This window comes from Capricornis sumatraensis, chromosome 9 (genome assembly GCF_032405125.1).
Source record: "Capricornis sumatraensis isolate serow.1 chromosome 9, serow.2, whole genome shotgun sequence".
NCBI classification, from domain to species: Eukaryota; Metazoa; Chordata; class Mammalia; order Artiodactyla; family Bovidae; genus Capricornis; species Capricornis sumatraensis.
In genome coordinates this window covers 58,299,371-58,323,267 of record NC_091077.1, presented here as the reverse complement: position 1 = coordinate 58,323,267, position 23,897 = coordinate 58,299,371, and the positions used below count along the sequence as shown (strand labels likewise).

General features: G+C 40.6%; 1 protein-coding gene across 1 annotated transcript in view; it reads left to right on the top strand.

The window, feature by feature from the left end:
* DPYSL3 (dihydropyrimidinase like 3) overlaps positions 1-23,897 on the top strand; it is a 111,454-nt gene that overhangs the window by 476 nt on the left and 87,081 nt on the right. The gene's annotated exons all lie outside the window — the stretch shown is intronic.

Genomic DNA, 23,897 nt, shown 5'->3' with positions numbered 1-23,897 from the left:
GGGGGGGGATGGAGGACTAGGGGGAGGATGCCGAGTGCATCGAGACCTTCCAGCCGGAATCTGGATTATTCACGCGTGTCCCCACTGTAGCATCTTTGTGCGCGCGGGACACGGGGTGCGTGGGTCCCCTCCCCTCCCTGCCGCATCCCCGGGCCATCGGTTCTGAGTGGGTGTGTCAGCCCGGCCAGTGCAGGAAGGCTGAGTGACTTCTAGCCCTTCTCTCGGTCTGAGTACCCACCAGGCACAATTATCTTCTTGATCTCCCTTCGGACTCTAGATTAAATCTCAATCCAGGTCACCAGGGCAGAGGGCAAACTGGTCCCGGGAAAGCGGGGTCATCTCCATAGTACCCGGATGAAAGTACAGGCTGGGCGGTTTCCCCTCTCACTCTTCCAACATCAGCTCTGCTCCTGAAACTTTTCAGTGTGGAGCCACCAGACTAAACACCCGAAACCCCTTGCTTCTCTTCTGCCCTGGGTCGACATTTCACATCTGTGTTTGTTAAGTGTATATTTGTGTAGGTAGCTTGGCGCGAGGCTGGGGAGCCTGGAGGCTGGGGAGCCAGCTGTCTGGGGAAGAGTGGTATTGTATTTTTGAAAATAGGCAAGAGTATTAAGGGCGCATATTAAACTAGTACAGCTGCAAGTTCCCCACTGCTCTTCCATGTGCCAAAACCAGTTTTTTCTGTGTGTATTTTTCAGAAACTCATGTCACACTGAGCTTAAGATATGGCACTTAAGATGTGGCACTGAAACTCGGCTTGCCCTCATTTATTTCATAAAAAAGCAGGACTATAGTTCAGAAAACTCAGGGCCTGGGCGGGAGGGATTGGAGTATTCAGGAGTTCAAACTGACCCTTTTGAGTTGGGGAACAATAGTAATCAGATACCTCACCCTTGTCTAGATAATGGCTGCAAAATCCAGCCTGCATATATTGTATTGGACTAATACGGTTATGAATCATAACCTGAAATGGAAATGTTTGCCTCAGAGCAATTAAAGTTAATGCTAACCCAAGTTTTAGATGTTTTTCCATTAAAATGCAGAGAGCCAGTGAAAGGAGAGAACTTCTCTCTGCTGCTTAATTTTTGGAAGTTTAAAAAAAAAACCTAAGTTTTAAGAATTGATAACAGGAAAGAAAGGGCCAAAATGAGTATGGTTTTAAGGTGCCTTTGGGGAACAACGTCACTGTGTCTTGGAATCACTCATTTGGTTTGTGATTTTCACATCATCCTTAGACTGTGGGATTCCTCTAGGTCCCACTTAAATACCCTTTTAGGAAAAGCTTCTGACCTTTTGAGAAGGGTTTGGCTGATTTTTGAACCTGAAGAATAGCCCTAGGGAAAGATTATTGCCTCTTTTCAGATCTGACTTTGATAAGTGTTGAAATGTCCCCTTCCTGATTTGAAGGGATGGGAGAGGTGATGGAAAAGGTCGGTAACAATTGCTATGAGTCAGAGCCATTCCCTTTGCTGGAACACCCCTGATGTAAGCCAGATAATGTGCCCGGTTTGCAGGATTTAAGAATGGTAACTAGAGAAAGGGAAAATGTTCCTCTTTTAAACCCAACATGTCTTTCTTTTTCTTTCTTTTTGCAAACCCTGTACTTTTGGCTCTTAATTGAAAAATAATAATACAACCAGGATTTGTAGTGCTCTATGCTTATTTCTAAGTTCAGGCTTGCTGTCAGCTTTATCCAGACCATATTATTATCTCTAATTTAGTTGAATCACACTGATCGAAGAGACATCAGAGGTTATCTACTTCTGAACTTATTTCCTCCAGGATGAAGATAGGGTGTTTGATTTATCTTTGTGGCTGAAATGCCTGGTACATTGGAGGTGCTGGATAAAAGTCTGATAAAACCCCCATAATGAAGCCATCTTTTTCGCTATGTAGGTACAAAATCATCATCTGGTCTCTGTTTAAATACTGCCATTTACAGGGAGCTCACTTCTTCACATGAAGCAATTTTGGAGCATTTTACATTAAAAAAAAAAAAGTCCAAGTCTACCTACCTTAGTTTCTACAAACTATTCTTGGCTCTGGGAATATATGAATAACAATGTTTCCTTATGGCAAGATATTTTAATGAGTTTAAGCATGTAGGCTTGTGTATCTGTCAGAAAAGCTGAGATAATGTCACAGTAACAAACAGTCCTCAAATCCCAGTGGCTTAATCGAACAATAATGGTTTGGTTTTTGCTCCTGCTACTTGTCTATCATGGATCTTCAGGACAACTGTTAATCATTGCCCTTCAGAGACCTAGACTGATGGGAGGTTCCATGTCCTCACATCCAAGGTAGGAAAAGCACGTGGTAAATTGCTCATAGACTCTTAAACTCCCACACTAAAGTCATGTATATGACTTATGGCCATATTTCCTGGACCAGAGCAAATCGTCAGTTCATGTTCACCTTCAAAAATATTGAGAAATTAACAGTCTTACTAGGATTCTGTAAAATGGAGATTAGAAATATTTGGGAAATAGCTTTAATCTCTCTCCCAGATCTGGGGGTGGATTAGTGGGATGAAAACTGGCTCAACCATTATAAGTTATGTGGCCATAGATGTGTAACGTATTCTCCGGGCTTCAGTTTTCCTCTTTTGCAAAATGCAGATAACAGTGACTACTTTGCATATGGTACTCAATACATGTTAATTATTATTATCCTTTGCTTTTACTGCCTTTTATACGTTTTAGGGCAATTAGCACATTTGCCCTAAAATTCTCCTTTTTAGCCTTATTATTCCTAGTTTCTTCAGCTCTCCCTTCTATGAGCCTTTCACCACTTGGATTTCCTTTTCAGATACTTTATACATATTCTTTCGAAAATATAGTGCCCAGAACTGAACACAGTGTCCTACATGGGATATGGCCATGCCCAAGTGCATTAGGCTAGTTACTTTCCCTGATTTATATACAACTTATGATTCTATAGTAAAGATTACACATAATAATTCAGTAATCCATGTCCTGCTGTTGTCTCCATAGTAAATTCTATGTCATTCAAGCCTTCAGAAACTTTTCCACATAAGCCAGGATGTTGTTTTTCAGTTGCTAAGTCATATTCAACTCTTTGTGACCCCATGGACTACAGCATTCCAGGCTCCTCAGTCCTACTATCTCCTGGATTTTGCTCAGATGCCTGTCATTGAGTCAGTGATTCTATCTATCCATCTCATCCTCTGTCGTCCCTGCTCCTTTTGCCTTCAATCTTTCCCACCATGAGGGTTTTTTCCAATGAGTCAACTCTTTGCATCAGGTGACCAACCTATTGGAGCTTCAGCTTCAGCATCAGTCCTTCTGATGAATATTCAGGGTTCGTTTCCTGTCGGATTGATTGGTTTGATCTCCTTGAAGTCCAGGGTACTCTCAAGAGTCTTCTCCAGCCCACAATTCGAAAGCATCATCTCTTTGGAGCTCAGCCTTCTTTATGGTCCAACTCTCACATCCGTACATGATTACTGGAAAAACCATAGCTTTGACTATATGAACCTTTGTCAGCAAAGTAATATCTCTTCTTTTGAACAATGCAGTCTAGGTTTGTCATAGCTTTCCTTCCAAGGAGAAAGTGTCCTTTAATTTCATGGCTGCAGTCACTGTTCACAGTGATTTTGGAGCCCAAGAAAAGAAAATTTGTCATTGCTTCTACTTTTCCCCCTTCTATTTGCCATGAAGTGATGGCACTGGATGCCATGATCTTAGTTTTTTGAATGTTGAGTTTCAAGCTAATTTTTTCACTGTCCTCTTTCACCCTCATCAAGAGGCTATTTAGTTCCTCTTTACTTTCTGCCATTAGAGTAGTATTATCTGCATATTCGAAGTTGTTGATATTTCTCCCCACAATCTTGATTCCAGCTTGTGATTCATCCAGCCAGGCCTTTGTCGTGATGTACTCTGCATAGAAGTTAAGTAAGCAGAATGTCAGTGTACAGCCTTGTTGTACTATTTTCCCAATTTTGAATCAGTCCATTGTTCTATGTACAGTTCCAACTGTTGCTTCTTAAAGCCAGGATATCTGCATACTATGTTGCTACAGTTGAACTTAAAACCAAAAGAAAAGAAAAACCCTTTAACTGTAGGATTTTAAGTTTTTCCCCCTCTATAATGTTCATCACCACTTTAGCTTATTTTTCTACTATCAGGATAATTTTGAAGCTTAATTCTATAATAAAATATCCCTTATTCCAGATTTGAACTGTCTATAGATTTGATAATATCTCTTTTTGAACATTTTCTATGTGCCTGACATAGATAGTGGGAAGATCTGCCCTTGCCCTACATTTTGTTTACATGTCAAGAACAGATACACACACACACACACACACACACACCCCACACACACACAGATCTTCCCACTACATGCACCTTAAAAACCATCTACATCTCCCTGCCAGCCCATTATTCAGTATGCTTGGAGCTCAGTTGCTCAATCTTTGAGAACAGTCTTTGCTGCAAAATCCTTATTCTTGCAAGTTAATTCTGCAGCTATCAAAAGAGTTTTTTTAAAAAATACCATGATAAAATTAAAATATGCTTTATTTCTAGCCTATGTAGTTATTAATTCCCACCTGAAGGAAATCAGTTTGGTTAATAAATGAATACCTTATGAAAGGATTAAATAACAAAAGTGTTTTTTCGGAATAAAAACATAAAAAATGTCACTGAATTATCCTCCAAATGCCAAGTTCCAGGTTTGAGATATCTCTGGGTGTTTCTCTTGTGGTTCTGGACCTATTTGTAAACATTTTGTTAAATTGTATATTTACATTTTTCTCATGCTAGGCATTCATATTGCCAAAATTCTGCACACAACATTTTGTTTATAATTTCTGACAGTATAAAAAAGGCAATTCTAAGTGAAAAGAAAATATTTTTCACCATTTGTCAAGATGGTTTCCACATATGCAGAATTTTCTCTAGCAGTGAAGAAATTACTAAAGGGAGGAGAATTATCATATATGGTCTGCCAAGAGCAAATGATTCTGCAAAGACTGTCATCCGTAAAAACAAAGCAATGACATTATGATTACATAGGTCTATTGATAACTCCTTTTTGGGAACTGGGGGTCCTTTCTAGTTCCCAGCTTCTCACATGGGCCACTTTTGTGCACAATGTTTCCTTATGAATTCAGCAGGGCTTTTGGTTCTAGGAGGAGAGAATTTTGAAACAAATGAGATGTGCCTTTTACCTTTTACCGTTTGTGTTTTTGTTTTTGTTTTTTTTTCAATCCTGGGTGATGGTTTTCAAAATGATTCAGAGAAATGAAGTCTTTGTCCTTACCCTCCACAAAGGAAGGCAGCTGGCAATAGAATTCTAGGTCTCTCTGGTCATCCCGTCCACACTCTGTAATGCAAAGGCATTTGCTGCTCTGACAAACTAAAGTATACACTCAGGCTGGGGGAAAGGCTCTTCCTGGCCCTCAGGCCACACTTGAATTGAAGAGTATATTTACTTCGCTAAACCTGGAAGTGTTTGAAACCATTCAAAACTTTAGTTTAGTTTGACAGTAGGCATTTGAGGAACATAAAAACTGTGCCTCCTAAGTAATGCTATGATTGGCAAAGCTCCCTCAAAGTAATGGTCCCTGAAGACAGGGTTTTGCTGACGATGCTTGTTAGTAATGTTTTAGAAGACCAGAGGACTGTCTGTGATGCTTTTCTGTTAGTGATTTCTATAGCTGATTCTCTCTCTGATTAGTTTCCACTGAGCATTATCCCTGCAAATACTGTTCCTGTGAGACAGCAGGTAAAGCTCCCTAGGAAGAGGAAATCTGGCTGAGAAGAGTGCCATCCTTGAGTGCAAGTTCAGCCCTCCTTTTGCAGGACAAGGGAGAAGGTCCATTTGGGTGTGTAAGCACATTTTAAAAATTAAACTTTTAGGAAAATGCTAAAATTTGTCTCACGTGATATTTAAAAAACAGTTCAACTCCGTCAAAATCAGTGAAATGAGGCAGAAATAAAAAGACAACTGGGTAAAGCATTACCTTCCTTTAACCATTAGTTTTCTTCAGCTATACAGTTTAGGTAGGTTGTTAAACTTGCTTCCCAGGTGGCTCAAACAGTAAAGTATCTGCTTGCAATGCAGGAGACCTAGGTTTGAGTCCTAGGTCAGGAAGATCCCCTGGAGAAGGGCATGGTAACCCACTCCAGTATTCTTGCCTGGAGAATCCCATGGACAGAGGAGTCTGGTGGGCTACAGTCCGTGGGATCACAGAGTCGGACACGACTGACTAATAGTTAGGCAAGTTACCTCACTTTTCTGAGTTTTAGTTTCATCTTTTCTAAAATAAAGGGGCTGGACCAGATGGTCTATAACCTTTTCTGATTGTGTACCTTTATGCAGAAAATTTTAGAGCATGCTCTCTTTCTGTGTATATATATATATATATACACACACTCACATATATGTGTACACAGATGTGCATATATATATTACATATATAAATATATTAATATCTTATGGCATTATTAAATTTAAAACTACATATAGATGTTGTTGTTTAGTCACTAAGTCATGTCCAACTCTTCTGTGACTCCATGGATTGTAGCCCACCAGGCTTCTCTGTCCATGGTATTTCCCAGGCAAGAATACTGGAGTGGGTTGCCATTCCCTTCTTGAGGGGATCTTCCCAACCCAGGGGCTGAACTGGTATCTCCTGCTTGGCAGGCCATGCATATATGTAAGTTACATATACAAATAATGTATTAATATCTTATGACATTATTAAATACAAAGGAAAAGTACAAACTAAAAAAGAGATATTGTCAGAGATATAAGTATGTCCTGATATTTTTTTTCTTGTACTCTGGTGGCTTGTCTTGCCCACCCAGTTGGGTGAGTACCTGTAAGTCTGTGGTCTTTGGAACAATGCTGTAGCAGTCAGTGGTTCTAATGTTATAGTCATTAGTGATTCATTGTCAGCCTGAGTTCTTCAGGGACATATCCTCTTTTATGGACTAGCAACTAGAGAAAAGTTCACAGCCCTTGAAGGTTTGTGATGAGGCTGCAGGCCAGGTGCTGGTTAGTGCTCAGTGTACTTTATAAATGTATGTGTGGGGTTGGGCCAGTGGGATATGGATAACAAGGGTCACCATAAATATAATGAAAAGTTCCCAGGTCTCCCTTTATGCATTAATTTTTTGTTTTCTCATTGATTCAAAACCATTTACTAAGCACTAGTTATGTAGGTGCACAATCAAAAACTAGTATTGGAGGAACAAAGATGAATGAAATAGGTAAACATAAAGTGCCTTTCATCATAGTCTCCCAGAAAAAAACTGCCAGTAACAGGAGTCTACTTTCTCCATTTCAAAATACAAGTGGGAACATGCAGCATTATCTGTTTTTAAGCAATTTTTTAAACCACTTTTTGAAGCATTTATTAAACTTTATTTCTGAGAGTAAGTTTAGGTTCATAGCATAATTGGGTGGAAAGTACAGAGATTTCCCATATTTTTCATGCATAACCTCCTCCATTCTTGCATGACCACCTCCATTACCAGCATCAGAGTTTGTTGCAATCGAGAACCTATTGACACATTCTCATCACTTGAAGTCCATGGCTTACATTAGGGTTCACTCTTGGTGGTGCGCATCCTCTGGATTTTGACAAATGTATAATGACATGTATCCATCATTATTGTATCATGCAGAGTATTTTCACTGCCCTAAAAATCCTTCGTGCTGTGTATATTCATCCCTCTCTTTCCTCTAACCCCTGGCAACTACGTTCCTAAAAAACTGTTTCTATAGTTTTGCCTTTTCCAGAATGTCATACAGTTGGAATCATATAATATCCAACCTTTTCAGGTTGTTTTATTTTATCAGTAATATGGATTTAAATTTCCTCCACGTCTTTTCATTTTAGCACTGAATATTCCATTGTCTAGATTTACTACAGTGTACTTACCCATTCACTTACTGAAGGACATCTTGGTTGTGTCCAAGTTTTGGCAGTTAGGATTAAAGCTGTTGTAAACTTTTATTTGAAGCTTTTTGTGTGGACATAAATTTTTACTTTGCTTGAGTAAATTGAGTGTGATTGTTGGATTGTATGATAAGAATATGTTCTGTGTTGTTAAAAAAAAAAAACTCTAAATTGTCTCATAAAGTTTTGTATTCCCACCAGCAATGAATGAGAATTCCTGGTGCCCCACACCGTTGTCAGCATTTGGTATTATCACTATTTTGGATTTTAGCCATTCTAATAGGTATGCATGTGGGGCTTTCCTAGTAGCTCAGACAGTAAAGCATCTGCCTGCTATGCAGGAGACCTGGGTTCGATCCCTGGGTTGGGAAGATTCCCCTGGAGAAGGAAATGGCATGTAGTAGTATCTCATTGTTGCCTTAGTTGCAACTATGTTGCAGCTCCCTAATGACATAACATGCTGACCATGTTTGTATATGCTTACTTGTCATCTTGTATTATTTTCTTCTTGTGAGGTGTCTGTTCGGGTCTTTTGCTCATTTTTAAATTGAGTTGTTCATTTTATTATTGTTTTAAGCATTCTTCTATATTTTGCACAAGGATCCTTTATCATTTGTGTATCTTGCAAGTATTTTCTCCCAGTCTGTGGCTTGTCTTCTGATTCTCTTGTCATTTTGTTGTATGGAGCAGAAGTTTTAAAATTTTAATCAAGTTCACCTTATTCGTTATTTCTTTTGTGAATGTACCTCTGTTGTATCTAAAAAGTCATTGCCATACCCAAAGTCATTAAGATTTTCTTCTATCTTATCTTCTAGGGATTTAGAGTTTTGCACTTACGTTTAGGTTTGTGATCCATTTTGAACTAAATTTTGTAAAGGGTGTAAGATCTGTGTCTAGATTCATTTTCCTCTTGTGGATGTCCAGTTGTTCCAGCACCATTTGTAGAAAGACTGTCTTTGTTCCACTGTATTCCCCTCACTCCTTTGTCCAAGATCAGTTCAGTTCAGTTCAGTCGCTCAGTCGTGTCCGACTCATTGCGACCCCAAGAACTGCAGCACACCAGGCCTCCCTGTCCATCACCAACTCCCGGAGTTCACACAAACTCATGTCCATCGAGTCCGTGATGCCATCCAGCCATCTCATCCTCTGTCATCCCCTTCTCCTCTTGCCCCCAATCCCTCCCAGCATCAGAGTCTTTTCCAATGAGTCAACTCTTCACATGAGGTGGCCAAAGTACTGGAGTTTCAGCTTCAACATCAGTCCTTCCAATGAACACCCAGGACGGATCTCCTTTAGGATGGACTGGTTGGATCTCCTTGCAGTCCAAGGGATTCTCAAGAGTCTTCTCCAACACTACAGTTCAAAAGCATCAATTCTTCGGTGCTCACCTTTCTTCACAGTCCAACTTTCACATCGATACATGACCACTGGAAAAACTATAGCCTTGACTAGAGGGACCTTTGGTGACAAAGTAGTCTCTGCTTTTCAATATGCTATCTAGGTTGGTCATAACTTTCCTTCCAAGATCAGTTGACTGCATTTATATGGATCTATTTCTTGGCAATATCACACTGTCTTGATTACTGTAGCTTTATAGTAAGTATAGAAGTTGAATAATATTGGTTCCTTAGTTTCTTATCATCAAATATTCAGATTGTCCATTTCTTCTCGTGTGAGTTTTAGTGGATTGTGTCTTTCAAGGAATGAGTCCATTTCATCTGGGTTATCAAGTTTGTGGGCATAGAGTTTTTCATAATACTCCTTTATTATCCTTTTAATGTATATGATGATATCCCCCTCTTCTTTTCAGATATATGTAATTTATACATATAATTTATGTCTTCTCTTTTTCTTTAACCTGCCTAGATACTTATCAATTTTATTGATTTTTTTTTTGAAAAATCAAGCTTTTGGTTTTAATTTTCTGTTTTTTTTTTAATTGAATGGATTTGTTCTGTTTTTTATTTTCTTTTCTTCTGCTTAATTTGGATCTAATTTGTCTTTCTTTTCTAGTTTCCCAAGATGAAAACTTAGACTTAATTTTAGATCTTTCTGGCTTTCTAATATATGCATTCAATGTTATACATTTTCCTCTAAGCACTGCTTTAATTTCATTCCATGGAGTTTGGTATGTTGTGGTTTCACTTTTATTTTCTCAAAATATTTTAAAATTTCTTTTGAGATTTCTTCTTTGCCCTGTGTGTTACTTAGAAGGGTGCTATTTAATCTCCAAATATTTGGGGAATATTCTGGCTATCTTCCTCTTATTGATTTGTAGTTTAATTCTACTGTGATCTGAGAATAAATATTATGTGATTTCTATTCTCTTAATTTAGTTAAAGTATGTTTTATAGTCCAAAATGTGGTAGATCTGGGTGAATGTTTTGTGTGAGCTTGAGGAGAATGTAAAGCCTGCTGTAGTTGGATGAAATAGTCTGTAGATATCAGTTATATCTAGTTAATTGATAGTTCTGTTGCATTCAACTACGTCTTTATTGCTTTTCTGCCTACTGGATTTGTCCATTTTTAATAGGGGGGGTATTAAAATCTCTAATGTAATAGTGGATTTATCTTTCTCTTTTTGAAGTTCTATCAGATTTTGCCTGACATACTGTAATGCTCTGTTTTTAAGTACATATACATTTAGAATTGTTATGCCTTCCTGGAGAATTAATCCCTTTATCATTAAATAATACTCTTCTTGATACCTGATGACTCTGTTTCTGATGTCCATTCAATCTCTTCAAACTGTGCAGTGTGTTTGGTTTTTTTTTTTTGCTTTTAGTATGTTTTGTTATTTTTTGTTGAGAGCTAGACACATGTACTAGGTAAAAGAAACTCCAGTAAATAGGCCTTCACTAATGTGGTGGTAAGATGTGAGTGGAGGGGAAGCATTCTGCAGTGCTATGATTAGGTCTCAGTCTTTTGATGAGCCTGTACTTCTGAAATCTGAATGTTAGCAACTTCACAATCCTTCGCTGTCACCCATTAGGTGGGACAGGATGGCTGGAGGGGACTGGAGTTGTGTCCTTTCCTTCTCCCACATGGAAGGCTAGAGGTTGTTAGTACTGGATATTCCCCCCACCCCCCCCCCATCAGGTAGATTAGGCTCTGATCAAACACAGCAAGTTAGGCTCTGGTGAAGTAGTTTCTTCTGAAGTGAAGTGAAGTCGCTCAGTCGTGTCCAACTCTTTGCGACCCCATGGACACCAGGCTCCTCCGTCCATGGGATTTTCTAGGCAAGAGTACTGGCATGGATTGCCATTTCCTTCTCCAGGGAACTTCCTGACCCAGGGATCGAACCCAGGTCTCCCACATTATAGACAGACGCTTTACTGTCTGAGCCACCAGGGAAGTCCTACAGAATGCTCTGGTATAAATAAAAATACTCCTCTCCCAGCAAGAAGCCACAGGGCTTTTTCTCTAATATTCACTCTGAGGATGAGATGGAGGCAGCAGTCAGAGAATGTTCAGGGTTCTCTGATGACTGGATAACTGGGTCCCCTGGCATTTTTAACTCTCCGAGTTGGCCAAGCTGTGCCTCCGGCAATCCATCAATTCCAGGTCGGCTTTTCTTGCCTCAGCAGTGTTTCCTCTGGGAGTGTTCACTCCTGACTTTCTGCTCCGGGAAGGCATGATTCTGCACTCACTCCTCTGTTTTCTCCAGTCTGGGAGGCAGTGGTTTTCTCTGTGTCCTCTCCTTTCTGTTGGATCTAAGAACTGGTACATTTTTTTCAGCTTTTTACTTGTTAGGATGAAGTGGCAACTTCTTAGCTCCTTACATGCTGGATCTGAAATCCAAAACTATATATCTTTTTAAATCTAAGTTATTAAGGTACCTTTACAGAGCATCAAAGATTTTTCCAAAATATAACTTACAATAGCAGTATAGTACTCTGCTGTGAGACATCATGTATTTAATCACTTATTCCTTCTAACTGGACCATTTAAATTTATGTTTTGCTTTCAATTTTGACTTCATTTTTACTTTCCCCTTTTTTACTGTTGTAAATAAGGAAGTGGTAGACCTCCTTCTAGCTAAATCTTTTTGTATATCCGTTTCATTACCATTTGTCTGTGGGAATTTCCTATAAATGGACACTTGTGGTATGGTCATTTTCATGCTGCAGAATTACTGAGCATGGGGTGGTTGCTTCCGATGTGTAACTTCATGGGCAAGATTCTACAGTGTATAAAGCCAGGAAGGTGTTTTGTGTAAATTCTGTAAGAAAGATAGATGCAGTCTAGGCCAAACTGCTCAATAGCAGATGAGATTAAGGGAACACAAAGCCAAGTAAATGCGGACAAAGTAAAAGACATGAGAAGAAGATTTTAAGTCTTAGCTGGAGATAAAAACCAGTGAAGAAAGAAATCTGTAAAGCGCAATCTACCAAAATTCTCCTTGGTAGAGAATTTTTCTCTACCAAAGTAGTTCCTACCCTAATCTATAGTAATTTTACTTTTCCTTGAGTTTAGAGTACAAATATGTGCTTCAAGGTATATTCTAATGAAAAGATCATTTATGGAATACTAACTGATGCAAGATGCTGCTGTTTCTAATCCTCACAATAACTCTACAAAATAGATACTAACAACTCCATAGTCTGGAAGAGAAACTGAATCTCAGAGAGATGATTTGACTTTCTGTAGTCAAACAAAGCTATAAATGAACAAGGTAGAATTTAAGCTCTTAGGTGATCCAATTGCTTTTTATACACCACTTTGCTGTTGCCTTAATATATGTTGGCAGTTAAGAGTTAGTACTAAATAGGGCCCAGCACCTAGAACTGGTTTGGTTAAGAGGATTATCCAAAATAGACTGTCTATTGGTGAGACCTGTGGGAGAGTAAGAGGACTGTACTCCTAGAATCAAAAGAGTTTGGTAGAGTCCAAAAGGTGAACTCAGTGGCTAAAGCTGAAAATATTGGAAGTGAGGTGGCCCTAGAAAGAGACCAGGAGATAGAGCCAGGGAAGAAATGAATAAACAGGGACTCAGATAGTTATCATGAAATGCTACAAATGCCTAATAGTTATTTTTAAAATTTTATTTTATTGAAGTATGGTTTATTTATAATTTCCACTAACTTCTGCTGTATAGTAAAATGATTCAGTTATACATATACATGAAGTGAAGTGAAGTTGCTCAGTCGTGTCTGACTCTTTGTGACCCCATGGACTGTAGCCTACCAGGCTCCTCTGTCCATTGAATTTTCCACGCAAGAATACTGGAGTGGGTTGCCATTTCCTTCTCCAATACATATATACTCTTTTAAATATTATTTTCCATTATAGTTTATCACAGGATATTTAATGCAGTTCCCTGAGCTATGTAATAGGACCTTGTTGTTTATCCATTTTATATGTAATATTGTAGTCTGCATTTGCAAATCCCAAACTCCCAATCCATGCCTCCCCCACCCCATCTCCCCCTTGGCAACCACAGTCTGCTCTTTGTGTCCATGTGTCTGCTTCTGTTTCCTAGGTGAGTTCATTTGTGTCATATTTTAGATTCCACTGTAAGTGATATCATATGGTATTTGTCTCTCTGACTTGGTTCACTTAGTATGAAAATCTCTTAAGTCCATCCATGTTTTTACAAATGGCATTATGTCACTCTTTTTGATGGCATATACTAGCAATAGTGAGTGGTATTTCATTGTATATATGTACCACATTTTCTTTATCCTTTCATCTGTTGATGGACGTTTTGAGTTGTTTCCATGTCTTGGCTGTTGTGAACAGTGCTGTTTTGAACATAAGAGTGCATGCGTTTTTTGAAATACATTTTTGTCTGGGTATACGTCCAGGACTTGGAGTATTGGATCATATGGCAACATTATTTTTTTGTTTTTTGAAGAACCTCTATCCTATTTTCCACAGTGGCTGCACCAATTTACATTCCGACCAAAAATGTAGGAGGGTTCCTTTTTCTCCATACCTTCTCCAGCATTTGTTATTTATAGACATTTTAATGATGGCCATTCTGACTGGTGTGAGATGGTACCTCACTGTAGTTTTGATTTGCATTTCTCTGATAATTAACAATGTTGAGCATCTTTTCATGTGTCTGTTGAGAATCTGGAGAAATGTCCATTTAGGTATAATGCCCATTTTTTAATTGGATTGTCTGGGTTTTTTGGTTGAGTTGTGTGAGGGGGTTGTATATTTTGGAAATTAAGCTCTTGTCAGTCGCATATTTTGCAAATATTTTCTCCCAGTCCGTAAGTTGTCTTTTCATTTTGTTTATGATTTCCTTGCTGTATAGAAGCTTTGAATAAGTTTGAATTGGTCACATTTGTTTGCGTTTGCTTTTGTCTTATAATTATATTCATTGGGTGCTGTGGCTTGCTGGTTGCTTGACCTGGTTTAAAGTTGCTTGCTAAGGGCAGATAGTATTTAAAGGATGGTGGTAAAGATGGAGCTCAGATCCAGGTCTGCAGACTCCAGAGCCCATGCACCACTATTAATGACCGTCTCTTTTGAGAGCAGAATCACTTAGTTTATTTCTAAGAAGCTGGACTATATCCATCCAGAAAAGCTGCAGTCCTTACATGGAGTTGGAAGCGGGCGATGGAGGAGCTGTGTTCCTCTGACTACATCCTGTCACTTAGATAGAAATAAATAAAGTCAGTGAGGTGGAAAGTTGTGTGAGAAATGGATACTGAGAACGAAAAAAATACTGTTGACGAATGGTGGTATCTCACACAATTGGTAGGCAGGGAAAACCTCTCCAGAGATGTAGTTTTCTCCTATATACCAGCAAGGGAGAGTCAGGAAGCCAGTGAGATTACAAGTGGTGAGCAGGGAGGGGGAAATAGGTGGAAGTGATTTGAAATGAAGACAATATCTGGCAATTCTTGTTTTCAGCTAAGTGTCTGAAAATAAAAGGATGAGGTGTCACTGAATTGTCTATAATAAGAGTTTGTAAACTTTATCTGTAAAGGCCCAGGTATTAATAGTAAATATTTTAGGCCTTTCAGGCTGTAAGGTATCTGTCCTAGCTACTAAACTCTATATAGCAAAGCCATCCATAGACAGTGTGTAAATGAATGGATGTGGCTGTGTACCAGTAAATCCTTAGTTGCAAAATCAGCTGGTATGCTGGATTAGACCCAAGAGCAATAGTTTGTCAATCCCTGATCTTGAGTACAATAAAAGCAGCATAGGGGTGTGTGTGTGTGTGTGTGTGTGTGTGTGTGTTGGAATGGCAGAATGAGTCATGGCAATTTGTCAATATGAAAAGATTTAGAAATTTGAAAGAAGTATAGGAACTCTACACGATAATCTAAAAGGCTCAAAAACACCTGTCCACCTTTCAGAATGTCCAAGATTGAGGGAGAATATTAAAAATAAATGTGTATCTGACCATAAAGAGGAAAACAGTGCAAGCTATTTTGAAAAATATTTTATCTACTTATCTATTTATTTTTGGCTGCCCTGGGTCTTCATTGCTGTCTGCAGACTTTCTCTAGTTGTGGTGTGCCAGCTTCTCTTTGTGGCGGTTTTTCTTGTTGTAGAGCACAGACTGTAGCCATGCTGGCTTTAGCAGCTGTAGGGTGTGGGCTTAGCTGCCCTATGGCATGTGTAGTCTTAGTTCCTGGGTCAGGGATTGAACCTGCATTGGCAGGCAGATTCTTAACCGCTGGACCACCAGGGAAGTCCCAATGCAAGGTATGTTAGAGAATGAAATATGAAGTGGAGGCAAGGCTTTGTAAAAAAACAGACAAGAAAAAGAGGGGTAAAGAGGATGACCTGGAAATGACAGTGAGGAAGAAAGAAAGGAAGTCTGAGTGATTAGGAGGAGGAGGAGGTCAAGCTTTGCTGGGGTGCTCGAAATAGGAGAGGTGCGAGGCAGCAAACAGCCTGGAGCTGCAGAGTGGAACGGGGCTGGTGGAAAAGACCTCTTGCCAATTGTGAACAAAACTCAGCAGTACTAAGTGAACAGGGAGGACGCTAGACTCACTCACTCTTTTTTTAAAATTTTCTTCTGCCTACTTGAACCAGTTTAAAAAGAACCACCCTCCTACTCTTAAGACATGTCAACAGATTGAAAATAAGGTGCTTTGGGAGTGGACATAGTGGCTCAGCCAATAGTGTCTTTAGGAATTTTCAGGGAAAGTGTCCTTGGGTGAGTGTTTATTACCTCTTGGAAGATGTGTACTCACCGTTCAGGAAACCTGACTTTGGGGTCAGCTGCAGCCGATTACGCAGGAGGCCTGCTGGCAGAGTCAGTGGTTTTCCACTCCCTCCTTCCTTCGTTGACTCTCTCATCCCTCCGTGCGTCCAACAGATATTTACTGAGAGTCCACCATGAGCCTCTTCTGGATCACCAGCCATCAGGGGTCTGTCAGGTACTTGAAGGGACTGTGTGGAAGAGGTGCTGGCAACTTCAAAAGTGAGTGTCCCAAAGCAGGGAGCAGGTCAGAGGAGGGGAGGGCAGGAAATGGATATTAGCTAAAAGAGTTTTCCATCACTAGACAAATTCATCCAACTAGACTGGAATCTCAGTGCTAGAAGCAGTTTCAAAGATCATTTTGTCTCTTTCACTTTAGAAACAGGAAAATTGAGACCTTGAGAGGGGAATAAGGATGAAAAATAAAATTTATTGAGTGCTTGTTATATGCCAGGCACCATTGTTTAAACAGTGGTAAAATATGACATAAAATGTATCATTTTAAAACATTTTCAGTAAATTTCAGTCATAGTAAGTACATTTACAAGGTTGTACAGTTATTGCCACTCTCTAGTTCCAGAACTTTTCCATCACCCCAAAAGGAAACTCTCCACCCATTAGTCACTCCCCATTCGCCCCTCCCTCCAGCCCTTGGCAACCACTAATCGGCTTTCTGTCTCTGTAGATTTATCTGTAATGGACATTTCATGTAAATGGGATCGTACAATATGAGGCCCTTTTGTGCCTGGCTTCTCGCACATAGCATAATGTTTTCAGGGTTCATCCATGTTATAGCACCCATCAGTACTTCATACCTTTCTTATTTTACCTTTTTCCAATTCTGATGTCCAGAGTGGCCTTTTTCTACCTTCTCCCTCTTGCCTTTACTCTGTAATACTTAAAAATCTAGTAGCTGCATATTTTTAAAAGTAACACTCAATGTGTGAACTTTACAAACGAACCACCCCATCTTATTCCTTTCTGTGGCAGAATAACGTTCCATTGTCAGTTCAGCTCAGTCTCTCAGTTGTGTTCGACTCTTCGTGACCCCATGGACTACAGCATGCCAGGCCTCCCTGTCCAAAACCAGCTCCTGGAGTTTACTCAGACTCATGTCCATTGAGTCAGTGATGCTATCCAACCATCTCATCCTGTGCCGTCCCCTTCTCCTCCCACCTTCAATCTTTCCCAGCATCAGGGTCTTTTCAAATGAGTCAGTTCTTTGCATCAGGTGGCCAAAGTATTAGAGTTTCAGCTTCAGCATCAGTCCTTCTAATGAATATTCAGGACTGATTTCCTTTAGGATGGACTAGTTGGATCTCCTTGCTGTCCAAGGGACTCTCAAGAGTCTTCTCCAACACCACAGTTCAAAAGCATCAATTCTTTGGCACTCAGCTTTCTTTATAGTCCAACTCTCACATCCATACATGACTACTGGAAAAACCATAGCTTTGATTAGACGGACCTTCATTGGCAAATCCATTTATCATGTGTTTTTTTCCATCTACCTGTTGATGAACATTTGGAATGTTACTTCTTTTTTGGCTGTTGTGAATGGTGCTGTGCCAGGCACTTTTAAAAGCATTTTACATTTCTTAATTCTGTTCACAAAACACCCTGGAGAGTATTACACAGATTTTAAAAATGAGAAAAGAGAGATTAGATCACATGTTCAAGTCACACACTTAGAAGAAGGGGGTTGATAGGATGGAGCCAAGACCCAAATTTCCTTTTTCCCTAGGTAGTGCTCTTTCCACTCTGCCCAGTAGCTCAGCTCTAGGAGGGCATGACCTGCCACTTGCTCCTAACTGCTCTTCCTTAAGACCTCCACAGTCACATGTGCTCAGTGTATTTGCTGTAAACCAGGTGAACTGAACCTCTCTAGTGAGTAACATATAGGAAGCAAAGGAAGAGATGGCGCTTCCCTGGTGGCTCAGTGGTAAAGAATCCGCCTGCCAGTGCAACAGATGCAGGTTCGATCCCTGGGTTGGCAGTGTCTCCTGGAGGAGGGAACGGCAACCCACTCCAGTATTCTTTTTTTTTTTCCCACTGCAGTATTCTTGCCAGAAGATTCCCATAGACTGAGAAGCCTGGTGGGCTACAGCCCATGGGGTCACAAAAGAGTCAGATACAACTTAGCAACAAAGGAATGACTAGAGATTATTTATAGGAAGTTACTTTTTATTTTAACATTAAATGTATAGAACGTCTGATTCAATAGCAGGATACTGTAAATTATTTATGACCTATTCATGGGACAGAATACTATGGAGCCATTAAGAACAATGCTATGGAAACACAGTGGGTGAGAAGGTGTTCCTGGGTTAGTTAGGCTCACCGCCCTCTAAAGGAAGCCACCATCAGCAACAGCTCAAGTAGGAAAACTCATTTGCTGCTGCTGCTGCTAAGTCACTTCAGTCGTGTCCAACTCTGTGCGACCCCATAGACGGCAGCCCACCAGGCTCCCCCGTCCCTGGGATTCTCCAGGCAAGAACACTGGAGTGGGTTGCCATTTCCTTCTCCGATGTGTGAAAAGTGAAAGTGAAGTCGCTCAGTCAAGTCCGACCCTCAGCGACCCCATGGACTGCAGCCTTCCAGGCTTCTCCATCCATGAGATTTTCCAGGCAAGAGTGCTGGAGTGGGGTGCCATTGCCTTCTCTGGAGAATACGTTTACAGAGGTTCAATAATCTGCATGAGTGAAGACAACTTGCAAAGCCAGAATTCTGTCTGAATCCCCAAACCCGCACTGTCAGCCACAATAAAAAAATTAAACAGAAATTTAACAAAATCTTAGCAGTGAGATAACTTGTGTTTTCTTCTATTTCTTCAGAACATTTTTCACATTTTTTTTTAATCTTTTGGCTACACTGCATGGATCTCAGCTCCCTAACCAGGGATCAAGCCCATGCTCCCTGTGGTAGAAACACAGTCTTAACCACTGGACAGCCAGAAAAGTCCCAAGAACATTTTTCACATTTTTTTTTTTACAGTGAACTTGCATTGCTTTTGAAATTGAGTAAAAGCATTGCATTTTCTCTTACAAAGAAAAGAATCCTGCTTAAATGAACTTCAAAACATAGTTGAAAAAAAAGATCAAACTTCTCATGGAGGAAAATATGGGCCACAAGGAAAGTAAGGAACAGTGCTGGCAAGAAACCCTCCGTGGGGTCTGGTTTTAGGGTTGCTTTATCGTCTCAACATTTGGGAACTATTAATGGGTGCTGACCACTCCTTTTCCTTAAATAAGCTTTTTTATTTCCCAGTTCCCTTGCAAAGCTCTTCTGATGATTTGAGAGAGTAGTTAACAAACCACACCAAATCAGATGCAGTTGTAGCCTGGCAGAAATTGGACATATTCAGTTACTTAAGTTACATGCTTCAGTTCTCTAACCTATCTAAAATTTTACCTTGCTCTCACTTCTTTTTTTTTAATCAGAACTTTTTCTTAATGATGAAAACTTTGAAGATCTACTGTCTTAGTAATTTTCAAGCATACAATATAGCATTATTAGCTGTAGTTACCATGCTATATATTACATCTCATGACTTATTTTATAGCTAGAAATTTGTACCTTTTGACCCCCTTCACCCAGTTTGCCCTCCCCTGCCTGTGGCAAGAGCCACATGTATCTATGAGGTTTTTTGTTTTTGTTTGTTTGGGGTTTTTTTTGAGTCCACATATAAGTGAGACTCTCATTTCTGGTTGTTGCCAGTGAGCACTGGCTTGGGGCCTGATTTTTATCTTCTCTGTGTCATCTCCACCAGGGATTTGAGAAATAACCCTTCTTCACATTATTAGTATGAGAACAATACTAGTTTGTTATTGTTTCTTACTGTGGGTAGGAACCATATTACGAAAAACAAGCCATTGTCGCTAAGGACTTAGGTTGTTGATATTTATTTCCAGATTTCCCCTTTCAAACCCCGTCTCCTCATTCAATCGGCAGTGATGTGGCTCCACAATAGCTGTAATATTGTCATAATTTCCATAGAAACCGTCGGTAAAGCTGCAAACACAGGATTACACCCTCGCTGCAGGCTGAGGCAGGAAGGCCAGATGGGCTCTGAAGGGGAAAAGGCCCTCAGTGGGACATAAATCACTCGGTGCGGGGGTGGGAGTGGGGAGGGGATGGGGGCGGAGTGGGGAGGAGGTGGGAGTGGGGAGGGGATCGGGTGCAGAGAGGGAGGAAACCACTTCAGGAGAAAACCTGTATTGGTGCAGTCTTTGCCCCAGGGTGAAATTCCCAAATGAAGTGGCCAGCCGTGCAGGCTCCTGTCCAAGGCCAGTGTCTGGGCCTGGTTATTTGTTTGGACCCAGATGCTAAGGAGGCTGGAGACAGATTTCTTCCTGTGTGGGCTGCTGACTTCCTTGGTCTTCAGCCACAGGCAGACAGACAGACATCAGTTCCTGGTCAGCTCCTGTGTATATGAAGATAGGGACAGAAGTAACATGTCATCCCTGTGTGCCAGGCTGGACTGTTCACATGAATATCTCTTTGGACCTTCACAGGATCTCTGAGGGGAGGATATTACTATTGTTTCATTTTTCAGGTGAGGCTAACTGGGTTTCTCTCACTCCCTCTCCTTCAGATCTCAGCTTCATCTGGAGTGTTTCCAGGACCTTTTTCTGGGCCCTCAAAGCCAGATGAGGTGTACCTGTGTACTCACCAGTGTACCTCTTTTAGATACTTATCATTCTTGTATTAGAAATTCTTATTTACCTCTTTCCACTAGCCTGGACCCCACTGAGGGCAGTGCCTTTGCACAGCAGTTAACTCATAGTTACATATATTTGAATGAATGAAGAAGAACTGGTAACTTAATCAAAATTTATCTTTTTCACAGTTGTATTCTTGGCAGTTAACACAATCCCTGGTATAGAATAAGTGAAAGTCACTCAATCATGCCTGACTGTCCGTGGAATTCTCTAGCCCAGAATACTGGAGTGGGTAGCCTTTCCCTTCTCCGGGGGATCTTCCTAACCAGGGATTGAAACCAGGTCTCCCACATTCCAGGCGGATTCTTTACCAGCTAAGCCACAAGGGAAGCCTGGTATATAATAAACCCTCATTAAATACTTACATGAAATAGTGAATAAATGAACATCAGCTAATTCATCACACAGTGTCTCAGGGAGTCATGCCAGGCTATTCTAACTTTTGCGCTGTGTTTCATGAGCTGGTAGGAGGTCATTTTCATGTTTGGCCAGGCAACTCAGAGTGCATGACTTCTTGGTAGTGGATCCAGGGGATCTTCTGGACCCAGGGACCGAACCCGGGTCTCCTACACTGGAGGCAGATTTTGCCCAAATCACTTGGCCTTTATGGGCCTTCGTTTTTCTGTTTTTAAATAAAATTTTAGTTGAGTTAAATCTGAGATTTTCTCAGAGTGTACCTCTCCTTAAAAAAAAAGTCACAAGCAATCTTATCATCACCCTAGTAAAAGTGGAGCTGCTTGCATAGAGGCTTCTCCAACTTTCCTTTCATGCGTCCCACCTCCACTCTGGATATCCTTTGAGAAAGCTCAGTGGGCCCTAGGTCTCTGGTAAACACAGCTGGGGACCCACAAGACTAGCTTGTATTTCGAGCCCCTCTGCTTATAAAGTTCAAGAATTCTAGAAATATGGGCTCTGAGCCCCACAGAAACTGTAGCCAGTCCTGGGCTGAATGTATGTGCCACCTGTCTTTACCAATAGGCTTTGTGCTGGTGAGGACTGGACGTGGGATTTGGGGCATCTTGATTATGATTTTTGGACCCATAACCACCACTTCCCCAAAGGGTATTTTCATTGAGCAAGTTATTTTATGTCTCTGAGCCCTTTTCCTCAACTATGAAAGTGAAAGTGAAGTCGCTCAGTCGTGCCTGACTCTTTGCGACCCCATGGACTGTAGCCTACCAGGCTCCTCTGTCCATGGGATTTTCCAGGCAATAATACTGGAGTGGATTGCCATTTCCTTCTCCAGGGGATCTTCCCAACCCAGGGATTGAACCCAGGTCTCCCGCATTCCAGGAGGATTCTTTACCAGCTGAGCCACAAGGGAAGCCTGGTATACTTATAATAAACCCTCATTAAATACTTACATGAAATAGTGAATAAATGAACATCAGCTAATTCATCACATAGTGTCTCAGGGAGTCATGCCACGCTATTCTAACTTTTGCACTGTGTTTCATGAGCCGGTAGGAGGTCATTTTCATGTTTGGCCAGGCAACTCAGACTGCATGACAGACGCTTTACCGTCTGAGCCACCAGGGAAGTTCCTCAACTATAGATTGGAACAAATATTCCATCATGATTGGGTTTTATGAGACACAGAGTGATAACTACCACTCACTGTGTAATTGCTAAGTAGATACTTGGTATATTTTGTTGGGAGCAGTTATATTGCTTCATGTTCGTGCTGGCTTTGCCCCAAAGGCAAGGCTCTGAACACTCTTGGATCATTTCTCATGGCTATGTTTTCAAGGAGCAAGCTTGAGAGATGAGGTAACGTTTCCCCCAGACAAAGAGTCGTCTTACTTCAGCTTCCTATAAAAGTAGTGAATCCCCCAAGCACAGAATTCCCCCATAACACAACCTACTGTGTGTATAGGCACCCACAGTGGGCTCTTGGTATCATCCGTGTGAGACTTGAGATGTAAGCTCTCCATGAAAACTGACACAAAACTGTCTAATGCTATTGTCCTGAGTAATAACACCCTTTGTCTCTGACTCAGGAATCTCCTATCTTCTACCAGCATGCAGGAAATAGTAACAAGTTAGCTTATTAGGCTGTAAGCAGGATAAAATCTCAGACTCTACACATTGCTTGGCACACATTAATGTCATATATATATGACATTAATTAAATATCACAATAGCCACAGGCGGTAGGTAGTTCAAGTAACCATATTTCATAGATAACAAAAGTTAGTTTCGGAACAAAGTTCAGAAACTTTCCAGAGATCATGCAGCTATTATATGGCAGAACCAAGATATTAAACTAATATCTATCCTACTCCAAAAGTTATACCTTTGATTATATTTTCTTCCTAAAGCATATGAAGTAATGGCTAGGAAATCCCTTCCAAACTCTAAAGCATTATGCACATATGTTATTGTTATTAATGAAAATATAATTATGATGTGAGCTCTAGGAAATTGACTCATGTCAACACATTTGTATTGATTGTCTGCTATGGCCCTAGCTCCCCACGGCAGACAGAGCTGCCTATTTAAACTTCTTTGGAGAACCTGGGCTGCGTAATCTTCATGCTACTGGCTACGTGACGTTGGACAGATAGTTGACATCTTTGTATCAGTCCAGACTCAGTTACGGAAACAGACACCATAATCGGTACTTTGGACAGAAGGAATTTAATCCAGAGAACTGAGGATATACATGTTGGAAGCTGCCAGAGCAAAAAGGAACATGGCAGTTACTTCAGAGATAACTAGAGGAAATACCAGCCATCCAAGGTGGAGGGAACAAAGAGATGGGGCTGCCAGAATTGGCGTGGGGTGGGGTTGGTGTTCTCAGAGGGGCTGCCCTGCAAGATTGGCTCTCAGAGTTCTGAGGAGAGAGCTCCACCTGGCTGCTCCCGCTACCCTTGAGAGGGTGTGACAAAACAGACTACTGTGTATAAAATAAACAAGGACCTACTGCCTAGCACAGGGAACTCTATTCAGTATCTAGTAATAACTTACAATGGAAAAGAATCTGAAAAAAAGTATGTATAACAGAATCACTTTGCAGTACACCTGAACTGTGAGTCAACTATGCTTCAGTAAAACACCTAAACAAACA